This window comes from Antedon bifida, chromosome 6 (genome assembly GCF_963402885.1).
Source record: "Antedon bifida chromosome 6, ecAntBifi1.1, whole genome shotgun sequence".
In the NCBI taxonomy this organism is placed as follows: domain Eukaryota; kingdom Metazoa; phylum Echinodermata; class Crinoidea; order Comatulida; family Antedonidae; genus Antedon; species Antedon bifida.
The window spans coordinates 7,106,790-7,121,331 of record NC_136231.1 but is presented as its reverse complement, the minus strand read 5'-3'; the positions used below and the strand labels follow the sequence as shown (position 1 = coordinate 7,121,331).

At 31.8% G+C, this 14,542-nt stretch overlaps 1 long non-coding RNA gene across 2 annotated transcripts; it reads right to left on the bottom strand.

The window, feature by feature from the left end:
* Positions 1–11,509: 11,509 nt before the first annotated feature.
* LOC144844586 (uncharacterized) lies at positions 11,510–13,379 on the bottom strand. Of its 2 annotated transcripts, XR_013612442.1 has the most exons (3): positions 13,365–13,379; positions 12,715–12,847; positions 11,510–11,920 (listed from the first exon to the last, which is right to left on the bottom strand). It is a non-coding gene; the product is annotated as an uncharacterized LOC144844586 (long non-coding RNA). The 2 variants fall into 2 exon arrangements; XR_013612441.1 differs by lacking the exon at positions 13,365–13,379 and having other exon boundaries at positions 12,715–13,207.
* Positions 13,380–14,542: the final 1,163 nt, after the last annotated feature.

The window sequence follows — 14,542 nt, the reverse complement described above, 5'->3', positions numbered from 1 at the left end:
AGCTAGTAGAAATACACCTAAAGAGGCCTTGTATGGGGATTTAGGGTGGGTTCCAATTAAAGTTATTCAAGATATATCTAGAGCCAAATTTATTAATTATGTAATGAACATGGATAAACACCGTTGGCCTAACTTTATGCTTAATACGTGTCTAAGTTCAACTACAAATGTAGAACCACGCTATAAACTGATTCCCAGTTTTGCTAAGACGTGTGCGCCTATTAATATGGACATTGACTCAATTTTCGAAACTTCCTACCTTGGAAATGACCCTGATAGTCATTGGGTTAAGAGATTTAAAGAGTTGATGCATGACACAAACATTGCATTTTGGAAAAGTGAAATGCTAAGAAAATCGTCACTTCAGACATACTCTCTTATTAAGTCTAATCCGTGCCTTGAAAAATATTTACTGGATTGTACAGACTTTCTAGGATCTAGCCTCAAATTCAAACTACGTTCTAACACCCTTCCTTTAGGTCACAGGAGTTGTAAGTGGCTTCCTGAATATGATGGTATCTGTAAAATGTGTAAGAATGGTTTAGAAGACATTCAACATTTTCTATTCACATGTAACCAACTCAATAGCATAAGGATTGAAGAATATACCAAATTAGAATATATGTTAATCGATATCAATCATTTAGATGTATAGGAAAATTTTATCTCTGGTGACCTGAACACCAAATCAAATCTTGTATTAGGTGGAACTGATAACTACTATCATTATATGTATGACGTCGATTCCATATCAAATATCTTTGATTGTTACTGTAAGCACTATGTTAAAAGAGCTTGGGCACACAGATGTATTGTTCTAGGCGAGTAATGTTCATATCAATCATGGAGAAATAATTATCCATGTATCAATCAAACTAAATGATTGATATCTATCTCATTATAGTGTTAGGTCTACATTGTTGTTGCCCAATTCATTTTATATTGTACAGTTCCTACCTATTCTATATGTTTATTTCTTGTAATTTTGTATTTTTAGGTGTCAGTGGGTTTCCTGCTGCTGTAGTGTTAATTATCAATGGTATTGTAGTTACTGTAGTTGAATTGTTTTCGACTTTTTATTGTAATTGTTATTTTCTATATCAAGTTTTTTTTTTGTATATTTCTTTTCGATGCACCTTCCATTTGGTCGAGTGCCACTGTTGTAAAAGTGTAATCTCCAAATAAATTATTATTATTATTATATTAAATCTATCAAAATAGTATTTTTTAAAGAAAATCGGCCTGTCTTAAACATTATGATGCTATACTCGAGCTGTTCAACCGATTTTTTCAGCTATTAAAAACAATTATCGTAGAAGTAGATAGGTAAATGAGAAACATCCTCGTATTATTGTGTGCGGGTATTTTTCAAGATTGACATCCATTAGACAGTGTATACCGCGATCAGAAAACACCCATATTCGGGGCAAATCGTTGAACCTAAATTCGTTGTAATTGTCAATAACTAATTATCTAACTCAATTTATTTAGTAAACAGGGTTACATCAGGTGGTTAAAATCAGTAACGAAAGTAAGAACCAACAATATACCATCGAGTAAACATTCTAGAAGTAACGCGCGATTTACCGAATTTTGCCCTTACGTAAATTTATATAGATATAGTTGGGGAGCCAGAAGGGGGTTACCTACACCCTCTAGCAAACTATGTTAACAATGTTTTTTGCTTCCTTATATCAATACAAATACATATTTTGCTGTTGGCCGAAAACAAAAATAGGGATGCTTGGTCAGTACAGGGGCCAAAAGGTCAATATGGTCAAAGTTAGAACTGTGCGTAACTTGGTAACTACTGGGTGTATTGGAATATTTTTTTTATATTTGCTCTAATACAACAGAAATACACAAAATGTTAAAAAAACACCTTATTTTGACATTTAACCTATAGCTGGTATAAACATTTTTGCGTGGAGCACACTTACAGTTTTTATAACAAGCGAATGTTGTCTTTGCTTAATATCAAAATAGGCCTACACTCATATTGATATCACTCTAATGAACAAGTGCCAAAAGACACATCATGACCACTGATCAAGAAAATGGCCATAGAAATATTTAGCAACCAGGTCACAAAGTGATAGTTTTGGTCTCAAAATACTAGAAATGAATATGTTTAAAAACGAAAAAACAAGTTATGAAAAAGTGGAGCCTTTCTTTTCAGGTATGAAAAATTGAAACGCGTTGCCCACGATACACCATATGGTAGGCTACTCCAGGTCCGTAAACTAGTTTTTATAGAGGGGTTCGAATTTGGAAGCCTTTGATGGACCAACTAATTGCGATTAATTTGTATGTGTATTCAATTTCAAATACACCGTCTCTGTGGATAATGGGTTTCAGTGGAAGAGGTGGCGATTAGGAGTGAATTCTCAACCTAAGCCGCGCATCGTGTTCAGATTGAGTAAGGATATTTTGAAAATATGGACCTATAGTTGACCAGAAATTAAGTTATTTAAAAATCGAGTCAATTGTATAAAACCTTAAAAAGATTGAATCTGAAATATACACATAGTCGAGCCAAATTCAATGGTAGGGATGGTTAAGTGAGGAGATGTACCTCCTTTTAGACTGAAAATTTCCGAATATTTTATTACTGTTTCAGGACCGCGAATCTGGAATGATCTTGATGACAAACTAAAGCATTTTAAATCTCTTTATACTTTTCGTGAACATTAAAAAAAATATCTTATTTCTTTATATTAATTTAAATATTATTATGGTTGTAGTACACTGAATGTATCTATTTTTATTTCATCGTTTTTGTTTTATTTATTATTTTAAGTAGTAAATTATATTAGTTTAAATGTATGTGTATTGTTTCTGGGGTCTTTCTCGAGACAAGACACTTGATTTCTTCTAGAGAAGACCCAAAATGATGGCTTATTATTATGTTCATTTATTTAATGTACACACCTATATAATTATACTGTAAAATAATATGTCATTATTGAACAAATAAATGTTTTTTGAACTTGAACTTGAACCACCTCAGTCCCATCATGGTTGGGGCTGAGGTAAGAAAATGGAAACATGGACCTTTTAGTTAGTACAATCATTCTTTAACACTAATGTTGTTGATTTGTACTGTATACTTTTAATTTATGGATAGGGAAAGTCACGCCGTCTCCACACACATAGACTGCCCAAATCATTATGCTATAATACCAAATTTAAACTCTTGCTATACCCAGTTTCTTTCTTGCGTGTGTTTAAAATTCTAAAAATCTAAAGACAAATCAAAGTAAACCATTACTTGTATGACTATAATAATCCTAAAGGACATTATCGTTATTTACTCATCCTTATTTGTTGGATTTACTAATAATTTAAGAAGCAAATAAATGAATGAACAGTGATGATCAGTGCGCATGTGATTTTAATTAAAACTAGTATCCTAAATATAGGTTTCTGAATAAAGATCACTATGCAACTAATTTACATATTTTTGTTTATTTGTATTAAAAAGATTCAATATATGTATTGTTGCATCAAACAGCTTATTGTAATGGAGGGAAACATTGGAATATCTGAAAAAAACAAACCTAAGTTCTTTAGAATTGTTAAATTATTAATTTTTAGTTTTAATTAAAATCACATATACTGAGTAGTATGATGTTTACTGTGCAATGTCATAACAAACATGGTAAGCTTCTTAATTAGTATTAGTTATAAATTATTATAAGTTAGTGATTCCAACAAAAAGAAAGACGAGTAAATAAACAATTTTCTTATAACAATATATAGTCACATATACTGAGTAGTATAATGTTTACTGTGCAATGTCATAACAAACATGGTACGCTTCTTAATTAGTATTAGTTATAAATGATTATAAGTTAGTGATTCCAACAAAAAGGAGGACGAGTAAATAAAACAATTTTCTTATAACATAATATATAGTCATACTACGGTTACTCTGATTTGTTTTTATTTTTAAACTATGACTTAAAGATATGTAACATTATACTGTATAGCATTTGTCGTTCATTTACCGGAGTTCTTTAAATTTTGTAAACAGTGATTAGTTTAGATTGTAATTGTAATATTAAATATTAACAATGATCTTGGTGATGAGAGATTTAACTGGGATGTTATTCATTAGAATGAATATAATTATGTACCTCTTAGGACTTCATATTCAAAGTAACCATAGTATATACCATACTCAGTCACTGATATTTTGATATTAAGCAAGACAATAATCGCTAGTTTATTAAAAATGTAAGTGTGCTCCACGCCAAAAATGTTTGTACCAGCTATAGGTTAAATGCCAAATTAAGGTGTTTTTGACCAGTGGTTGATGAGATATTCATAGGGCCAATTTTTTTACCAGTTGTCAGAAAAGGGGTTTCCGTTCAAAAGTTTCCCATTAGAGTGAATAGAAATATGTGTCTTCTGAGTAGTTTGGCACAAAAAATATTTTAATAGGCCTACACCCAGTAGTTACCAAGTTACGCAAAGTCTTAACTTTTACCATATTGACCTTTTGGCCCCTGTACTGACCAAGCATCCCATTTTTTTTTGGCCGACAGCAAAAAATTGATTTTTTTAATATAAGGAAGCAAAAAAACATTGTTGGCATAGTTTCTAGAAAATGCAGGTAACCCCTTTCTGGCTCCCCAAATAATTAATGACGCCACGATGAATTACGTAATAATGAAGCGCGTATAAATATACTATTGTCAGCTGTTCAGTCATACTTTGTGGCGTAACGGGTAATTCTCTGTTTTGAGTACTCACAGCTCTACCCTACGGATGTTTTTTAATGAAAAGTAAATATTGTTTTTCTTTTATTTTGAAGAGAGATATTAAAGTGTTAATTTAGGAAATAGGTACCGAGCATTGTTACTCAGTTATGACTGTTACGAGTCATAGGCCTACCTGTTTTTTGTCAGCCTGTTGTCGCTCTGCAGACTCACTGATCCCGTTAGTTGACATCTCTATACCTTGTAAACGCCTACTCTGTCTAGTGCTCTTGCATAGAGTGACAGTAACAATTGCGTAAGATACTCCCATGATAAGTAGAGGAAAGATAAATTTTACCAAGAAGTCAAACATGGCGTTCATTTTTTTCCAAGGTTCTATCACGCTTGGACTACACGTTGACCATCTGTATATGTCCCACACATACCTGTGATATATCTATTTAGAAAGATAAGAATAGTAGTAGTAATAATATGAAAGAAAAACAGCACGGAAAATGAAAATAATGCATGGACGGAGCTTGTACGGAAGCCCTAATATGCGCTGCACAAGTAGTCCATGGGATTTATACTTTTAAATCAAACTAATTGCAAGAAAAGATTTGTTATATGAAATAGGTTCTTTGGGCCATACAGAACACAACTATCAACGTTAGGACATTTTTGGACATTGTGAAGTAGCTTAATCTATATATAAATTTACGTAAGGACAAAATTCGGTAAATCGCGCGTTATTTCTAGAATGTTTACTCGATGGTATATAATTGGTTAGAATCTCGGTACTGATTTTAACCATCTGATGTAACCCTGTTTAATAATTAAATTTAGTTGGATTAGTTATTGACATTTAAAACGAATTTAGGTTCTCCTCCTACGATAATTGATTTTAATACCTGAAAACCGGTTGAACAGCTCGAGTACAGTATCATAATGTTGATTTTCTTTAAAAAATACTATTTTGATAAATTTATTATACGTTTATACAAATGTATTGATTTGCGATGAATGGAACATTCCAATCTCTCAGACTCCCAGTTTGTAGGTAAATTTATGAGCTCTTAGTTTAAACACAAGTAGGTAAATTTATGGGCCCTTGGAGAATAAACTTAAAACTGAGATATAGTATTGAAATACTTTGACAATAAATACGTATTAACCATTTTTGGTCGCCACTTGAATCGAAATTTTCTGAATGAGGTTACTGTTAGATATATAAACACATATACAAAGAACATTTATTACTGTGACTGTGGGTAGGCTCTAGGCCTACTGCTGGATATATAAACACATAATATACAAATAAAAACTGTATTACTGACAGTTGCTTCTCAACGTTTGTATTAATTAATAATTATAAAAAAATAAACGTCGTAGTGGTGTATCGTTACATGTACTTTACTATTTCAATCGACTATAGCAGGGACACTCTTAAAAAAGTATTAAATCGTAAATGTGTTACTGTGTTTAGTGGTATATTATTGATAGGCCTATAAAACATTTAAAACAATATTTCGTTACTGAGTGGATAAAGAATATATTGTTCTTCCCATCCTCTTCCCCATCCCTCAACTCTAATGTTATATACAAAACACAAATTGGATTTGTTTAAATGAGTTCAAATAAAAAATTTGAACTCACTCAAGTTTCTCCTTCGGAGGTAGGCCTAATTCACAGGGTGCTAATTTTAGTTGACTATATTATTCATCGTGTCTATTTATTAGTTTCTGAAAACGCCAATGTATTTATAGTCCTGCGGTACGTACATTTGAAATCGCCAGTTTTTTTACGCTGAAATTACTGTGTATTCGAGAACCATCTGTGGACACGACCTAGATGGTACGCTCTCTTCGCTGGCGTACCATCTAGTTTGCATAAATAATGGTGTTCAGCAGGGTCTAAAGAAGACATTTCATAAAAAAAATGGCTTGTTTAGCTAAATCCTGGTCTCATGGACTAAAGCCCAAGCAATAAGAACGAATTACTTGAAACATCATATAGATAAAACGCTGAAGTCACCAATCTGCAGGGTATGTGGGGAAAAAGGAGAGACAATTAATCGTATTGTAAATTAGTGCAAAATGCTGACACAGAAAAAATACAAAAGAACTCATAACGACATTGCTCGGAACATGCAATGGGAACTGTGTGGCGAATTTGGAATTGACAGGGTAATTAAGTGGCACGAGAATGCATTTCAAGAAAGGGAAACATCAAGATACCGTGGGATTTCAATATCCAGTGTGACTACATTAAATTGATGCACGAAGACCGGACATTGTGGTGGTGAAGGAACGTGTAAAGGAATGTTGATATAGCAGTAAGGGGTGGTAGACCATGGGATGCTAGAATAAAATCGAAAGAACGGGAAAAATTGAGAAGTATGGGTTTGAAAAGTGAAGTAGGGAACTACAAGAAAGTAGTATTAGTAATTTCTGTTTTGATTTGAGCACTGGGGCAGTATCATAGGAATTGGGTAACTATATAAAAAGTTTGGAATTAGAGTTAAAGAGGGCATTTACAAGACATTATTAATCATTATTAGGAACAGCAAGAATTTTTCTGAAGATCCTAGAGAACTGAACAAGATAGATTTTAGTCGCTGAAACGTTTCAATGCATAACCGGAATACTGTACATCCGATATTGTACACAATAATAATGATAATGACAATAGTAATAATTAGGCCTACAATAACAAAATTATTTCATTTTTAAAAATGATTTAATATTATGACATTACCTGCCTGTATGTATTTGGTACTGCGCATAACACCGCAGACAGCCATACTCCGGCAATAACAAACCGAGCACGTCTTCTTGTAATAACAGATCTCGCCTGAAGTGGATATTTGACAACATACAACCTTAAGAAGACATGATTAACTATAGAAACATGTTCAACAGAACATTAATCCAGTCAGCCATTGTGTAACCATATTATATTAGTATACAAATAATAAATGTTTATGAGTGTAATGGTACAAATAATGACATGAGGTAAATATTTTATTAACCTTTCATCATTCACCAAATGCCATTATTTGTACCATTATACGAATAAAAAATATTCATTATTTGTTTTATATAACATCTAAATAGATTTCTGTCATTTAAATCAAATAAAAGGTAGCCCTAGCCAAGGCATACAATACATTACAAAATAGTTTATCTATCATGTAATTGGCGAGTTTGTTGCGTAAAAAATAAAATTTAAAAAAATACAAAAAGTGAAGAACTGTATGGAAGCAGAACGCAGTAATAATAATAATTATGAAGTATACCTACCTCTCAATGCTGATAAGTGTTAGTGTGAACGAAGAACAAGCGAACACAAACTGGTTCAGTAAAGTAAGAAACTTGCAGACAAACGGTCCCAAGTGAAACTCGGTAGCATAAAACACGTACATCTCAGCTGGTACGATGATAAGACACAATACGAAATCAGCAACAGCAAGACTGACCAGTAGCATTGATGGCACACCCTTCAACTGGCGACATCGATGTATCGAAAACAACACAAGAATGTTTCCACAACATCCCGTCACAAACGCTGTCGTGTAAACACACCATGTGAGAACACGAAACAAAGTATCATCTTTTGAATAGTCGTAGCCGTAGTAGTCGTAGTAGTAGTAGTAGTTTTCTTCGCTCAGTAAATTGCTCGAGTTTAGCGACAGATTTCTGCTCATCAAGTCGGTAACATTCTCAGATTTGTAAGTTCCGATTTCTAAGGCAGAAAACATAGTTGACGATTCAGTGTATATTTCTTCTTCAAACGTTGACATCTTCAACACCAATTTAATTGCCGTTAAATTTCTTCTGTGAACTACAAAGTTAGAAGCAAAAATTGTATTTTAAGAACAGTAAATCTAAGAGAGATCACCAATTTATCGTCTATTACCATATTCTATCCGAATATTCACGATACTTTAATTTCATCTTCGTCAGCCAATAAGGTAGAAGTTCTCTGTAAATTAGGTCCCGAGTATCCATTAAGTGCCATGAAATTGGATAGGAGTTTGCCTTTTACCTAGTAAGCGTATGTTAAAAACATAATTATTATTATTCGCTTAATGAAAAACGTTCAAAGTTCAAAATGTTCATCGTATATGAATGTAATGAACTATAGAACAAAGATTTTTAGTCACGTGCAAACGCGAGTCTACAGCTCACTATATCGGTCGGTTGGTCGGTAAACACTAACTCAAATTTGAGCTATATCTTAATTAAATAAAGTTATCTTAGGATAAAATATCTCCGAGTTACTGGGATAGAATCAAACGATTCATTGTCAAGTCAAACGATTCATCGTCAAGTCAAATCATGTATAGTTCATTGCGAAGTCAACAAATCATCACCAAGCGAAACAATAACCATCACCAAATTCATTGTAATGTTCATTACCAAGCGAAACCCGATATTCATCTTAACTGAAATTAAACCAGTTTTTTAGAGATAGATGCCATGTGTTGCGTCTGGCCAGATGAAAGGGGTTACATTTATAGATGTTGTGCCGCACAATAATTAAAAGATGAAGGTGTAGAATGATAAGGTGGTACAATTATGCCTACTTTGGCTAACATGCAGTGTTTGTTGAAGGCATGATGAAGGGATTTCAATGTACTGGTAGTTCATGTCTTTAACTGTTTTGATGTTGCACATACTTGTGTGTTATGTTTCTGTGCTTGGAGGACTGTTGATACGGATTCTGGTGGTGAGAGGATGCATTACCCATACGGGGAATGCATCCTCTCACCTACTGATGTTGATGTTCGAAGTGAATGTTGGGATACTGTCTGTACTCACATTGGTCATGTATGTGGCATTGTTTAGTCTAATAATAGTGCATCTATCTGTCTGACGGCTTAGTTTTATCAACTATAAACTTGCCCTAAATATTAAAACCCACCCTCTAAATAATCTCTTTAAACTAAAAAAATATTTAAAAATATTGTCAAGTAGAGAATCGATCCTGTAGGACGCAAAGTCAGGCTACAGACTTGAGCCCCGGTCTAGGTACAGGAAACTCCTAAAGTACACAGGTAATTTCAATCGTTTAAAATGGACCTGAAATGGATTTTCGATTTTTTTCATTTTAGAATGACGTTTTGGGGGCTATTAGGTGTTGCTAGAACGTATATTGTTACAAAATATAAATTCGCCCTTTTGGGGAAAGCCCCATTTGAAAATCAAAAAAATTCGCGGGTGACGTCACTTTGCGAATATATTCCTATCCCTCCAATGGACAATTTGCAGTTTTTTGGCTATAACTCTTGAAATCTTTGGAGTATTTTCTAAAAAATGCTTGTGCTTTTGCAGAAACATATTTAGAATTTTTTTATATAAAATTATTACCGTATAAACGGTTATTTATCGAGTAAATGACGATTTAAAATCTCCAAATCGACGGGTTTTTTCTGGCAATACCGACGTTAGCCTGGCAACGTTGTCCATGATACAGCGCCGTGTGCAATGATGCGTATCCATATTTTTCGGTTCGTGTATTTTCAAAAATAGAATTTTGTATATCGTTCGTAATTTAAATGTGTTAGTTTCTTTAGTTTTTAGTTTAGCAGAATTAAATTAGTAATATCCCAGTGGGCAAAAATTGGTTGAATTAACGTTAATTCAACGTTATCTGCAAACGTTGAAATAACGTTGAAAAAGTGGTTGAAAATGAAAGTTTGCCTCAACGTAAATGTCAACGTTGAATCAACATAGAAATTATCAACGTTGAAACAACGTTAAAATAGGTAACATTGAAATAACGTTGAAAAACTGGTTGAAAATGAAAGTTTGCCTCAACGTAAATGTCAACGTTGAATCAACATAGAAATTATCAACGTTGAAACAACGTTAAAATAAGTAACGTTGAAATAACGTTGAAAAAATGGTTGAAAATGAAAGTTTGCCTCAACTTAAATGTCAACGTTGAATCAACATAGAAATTATCAACGTTGAAACAACGTTAAAATAGGTAACGTTGAAATAACGTTGAAAAAATGGTTGAAAATGAAAGTTTGCCTCAACGTAAATGTTAACGTTGAATTAACATAGAAATTATCAACGTTGAAACAACGTTAAAATAGGTAACGTTGAAATAACGTTGAAAACATGGTTGAAAATGAAAGTTTGCCTCAACGTAAATGTCAACGTTGAATCAACATAGAAATTATCAACGTTGAAACAACGTTAAAATAAGTAACGTTGAAATAACGTTTAAAAAATGGTTGAAAATGAAGTTTGCCTCAACAAAAATGTCAACGTTGATTCAACATAGATTATCAACGTTGAAACAACGTCAAAATGTCTACGTTGAAATTATCAATGTTGATTCAATGTTGAAATTATTAATGTTGAAACAACGTAATAATTAAGTTGAAATGAAAATTTGCATCAACGTAAATTTCAACATAGATTTAACGTTGAAATTATCAACGTTGATTCAATGTTGAAATATTAAAGTTAATTCAACATTATCCGCAAACGTTAAAGAAAAAATAACGTTTAATCAACGTATACAGATCAACATTGATTTAGTGTAAACACATTTTTACCGTTGATTCAACATAGAAATTATCAACAATAATTTAACATAGCAATGGTTTAGTTAATAGAAGAACAGCTTATAGTAACACAACCAAAATAAATCAAGCTGAAATCTGGCATATTTTCAATGGTAATTGATTTGTTGAATTACTATATCCAATTTGAATCAACGGTTTTAAAGTAGTTGGTAGTAAAGTAACTGTTACGTCGCAGAATCCATCAATAGAGACATTTTATAAATACTGTATATCTTACTAATCTTTAATTTCTATAAAAACATAAAATAACATTTAATCAGGTGTTATCAAATCATCAGGCAAAATCCAAGCAACAATCAAATAATGTACATCCTCACTGACAGTTCTCAGGTACCAAAGTTAAGTATAAAAAATATACTAATAACCAGTTTGTAATATGTTTGCCAACTAACATGATTGAATAACTATAAATATTGGCTGATTACAGTAAAACACAATAAATACAACACACGTCACAGGTGCCTTGTGCTAATGTTGCAGAAGTCCAAATGAAATGGCAATAACACAATACTGTAATTGCATTGTTCCGATTAGTCAATAAACAGTTGCCTCGATTCCTGTGTTGACATTGTCCTATGCTTTCCAAAAGTGTGGCAATATCATTTTTCCAAACCTGAAACAAATTCAATCAAGTTACTGTAGTTTTAAACAAAAGTAATACAGTAAAAAATTAAAGATGTATTGTCCCTTTGACTAATTCCAAAAAAATAAAAGATTTCGAAAAAAGGTGGGTCATTTTGAAGTATCATAATAGTTATTAACTATCACCAAAAATTTGTCCAAAAAACCATTTAACTGAAATTCAGACGTTTTCTGTTTAAAAAATAACTTTGACTTCCAGTCAAAGTTTTTTATATGGCCAATTTAAATTTAGAATATTTTGACCTTCATTTTTTTGTGTTTCAAGGGACAATACATCTTTAATTGAAAGATTTATTGTCCCCAAAAAACATGAACAATGAAGATTAATACAATCATACTTTGAATACCTTGCCATTTTGCAATTTTAACAAAGATATTCACTTGCCGTAGAAAATAAACAAAAACAATAAAGATTTCACTTAACAAAAATACAAAATAAACAGTATATTTAACCAAAAACCAATTGTTTGTTTAAATTTTTCAGGTACAAATGCATTTTTTAAAATCTAATTTTTGGTCAAAGTGAACAACTCTATAGTGACCGCCAACGGCATATTCAACAAAATTTAAAAAAAAAATTGTTCAGTTCAATTATATCTTTAACACATTGTTCAAAAATCATACTGTACATAAACAAAAATTCAATTCAGAACATCATTTCACACTTACACATAAAATATGCAATCAATTCAATTTATGTAAATAATATTGCAACACTGTATTAATATTTATTCAATATTAAAGATAAGAACTATAAATACCAACCTTTTGTATATAAAAATATTGATCATCCATTAGATTTTTCTCGTTTGATTCACATAGAAAAGATTATACATGTACTTCATTATTTTGTACTCTAGCTAGCCATAGGCCTAAGGGCCTTAGCTAGGCCTACAATCTGAAATAAAGAAAGCGAGTGAGTTTAAACAAATAGCCGTCCTAGGCTAGCATGTGTTTGTATACTATTAATACTAATAATAGCATTAGCAGCTACTGTAGACAGCCTAGCAATAAGCTAACTAGGCCAACTAATAATATAATGTTATATGTATGTATACTTTTGGATAAATAAAGAAAGAATTCTGAATTGAGAACTAAGGCCTAATACATACCATTTTATAACCATAATAAGTACAGTACTGTAGTTATCCTTGGCAAGGCAAATGTTTGCCCTTGACAGGCATGATACTAAATGCTTCCACTAGGCCTAGTGAGTGAATTCAGTTCATCAGCAGTTTGGCAGCCTGCCTAGCCTACTAGCCTACCTCTAGGCTCCTAGGCCTAGGCCTAGTCCTATAGCCTAGCTATGCATGTGTGGCCTACTAGACTAGAGGCTAGCTGTTGATAAGGGTAAAATAGTCAAGCTCTAAGCTTATAAATTAGTAGATTACAAATAAAAAAGATTGTTTTCCTACCTGAAAACATACTTATTTGACAATTTCAATGATGAGCCTTTTTTTCTACACACCAGGCCTAGCCTACGTCGAAGTAACTGAAATTACTGACACCAGTTTCAAAATTTGATCAAAACGAAACTAACCAATGACAAGCTCGTATCTTATGAAATTTGATCTTGCATGAAAGGATCATTCGATTTTCAACACAACTTCTAGCTAGAACATTTTTGTATTATACAGAGACAATAATATTTGCCAATCTAAAATTCCTAAATAACCAATAATCAAGCTACATCATACATTTATTGTTTTACAATAAAGGATGATAAAAAAAACGCCAACTGAAATCTAATGTTAATTTAACGTTGAAACATCAATGGCAACGTACTTAAACACATATTATTTAATATTAACGTTAAAAACATGTCATTTTAACCAAAGTATTAAATAGAATTTAACTTTATTTAATGTTTAATTAACATTGAAAAACAAAAATAATAATTTGAATAGTTTGAAAAAACAACATAATTTCAATTTCATTTGAAAATGACAACTGGATTTCAACGTTAAAATAACGTTGGAATAACATTGAAAAACAAACATAATAATTGTTTGAAAAAAATTACTAGTTAGAAATACAATGTTATTTCAACGTTGGATCAACATTGATAAATTAACGTAAATTACTAGTTAGAAAGACAATGTTATTTCAACGTTGGATCAACATTGATAAAATAACGTAAATTTCTAGTTAAAAATACAATGTTAGTATTTCAACGTTGGATCAACATTGATAAATTAAAGTAAATTACTAGTTAGAAAGACAATGTTATTTCAACGTTGGATCAACATTGATAAATTAACGTAAATTACTAGTTAGAAAGACAATGTTATTTCAACGTTGGATCAACATTGATAAATTAACGTAAATTTCTAGTTTAAAATACAATGTTATTTCAACGTTGGATCAACATTAATAAAATTAACGTAAATTTCTAGTTAAAAATACAATGTTATTTCAACGTTGGATCAACATTGATAAATTAACGTAAATTACTAGTTAAAAATACAATGTTATTTCAACGTTGGATCAACATTGATAAATTAACGCAAATTACTAGTTATAAAGACAATGTTATTTCAACGTTGGATCAACATTGATAAAATAACGTAAATTTCTAGTTAAAAATACAATG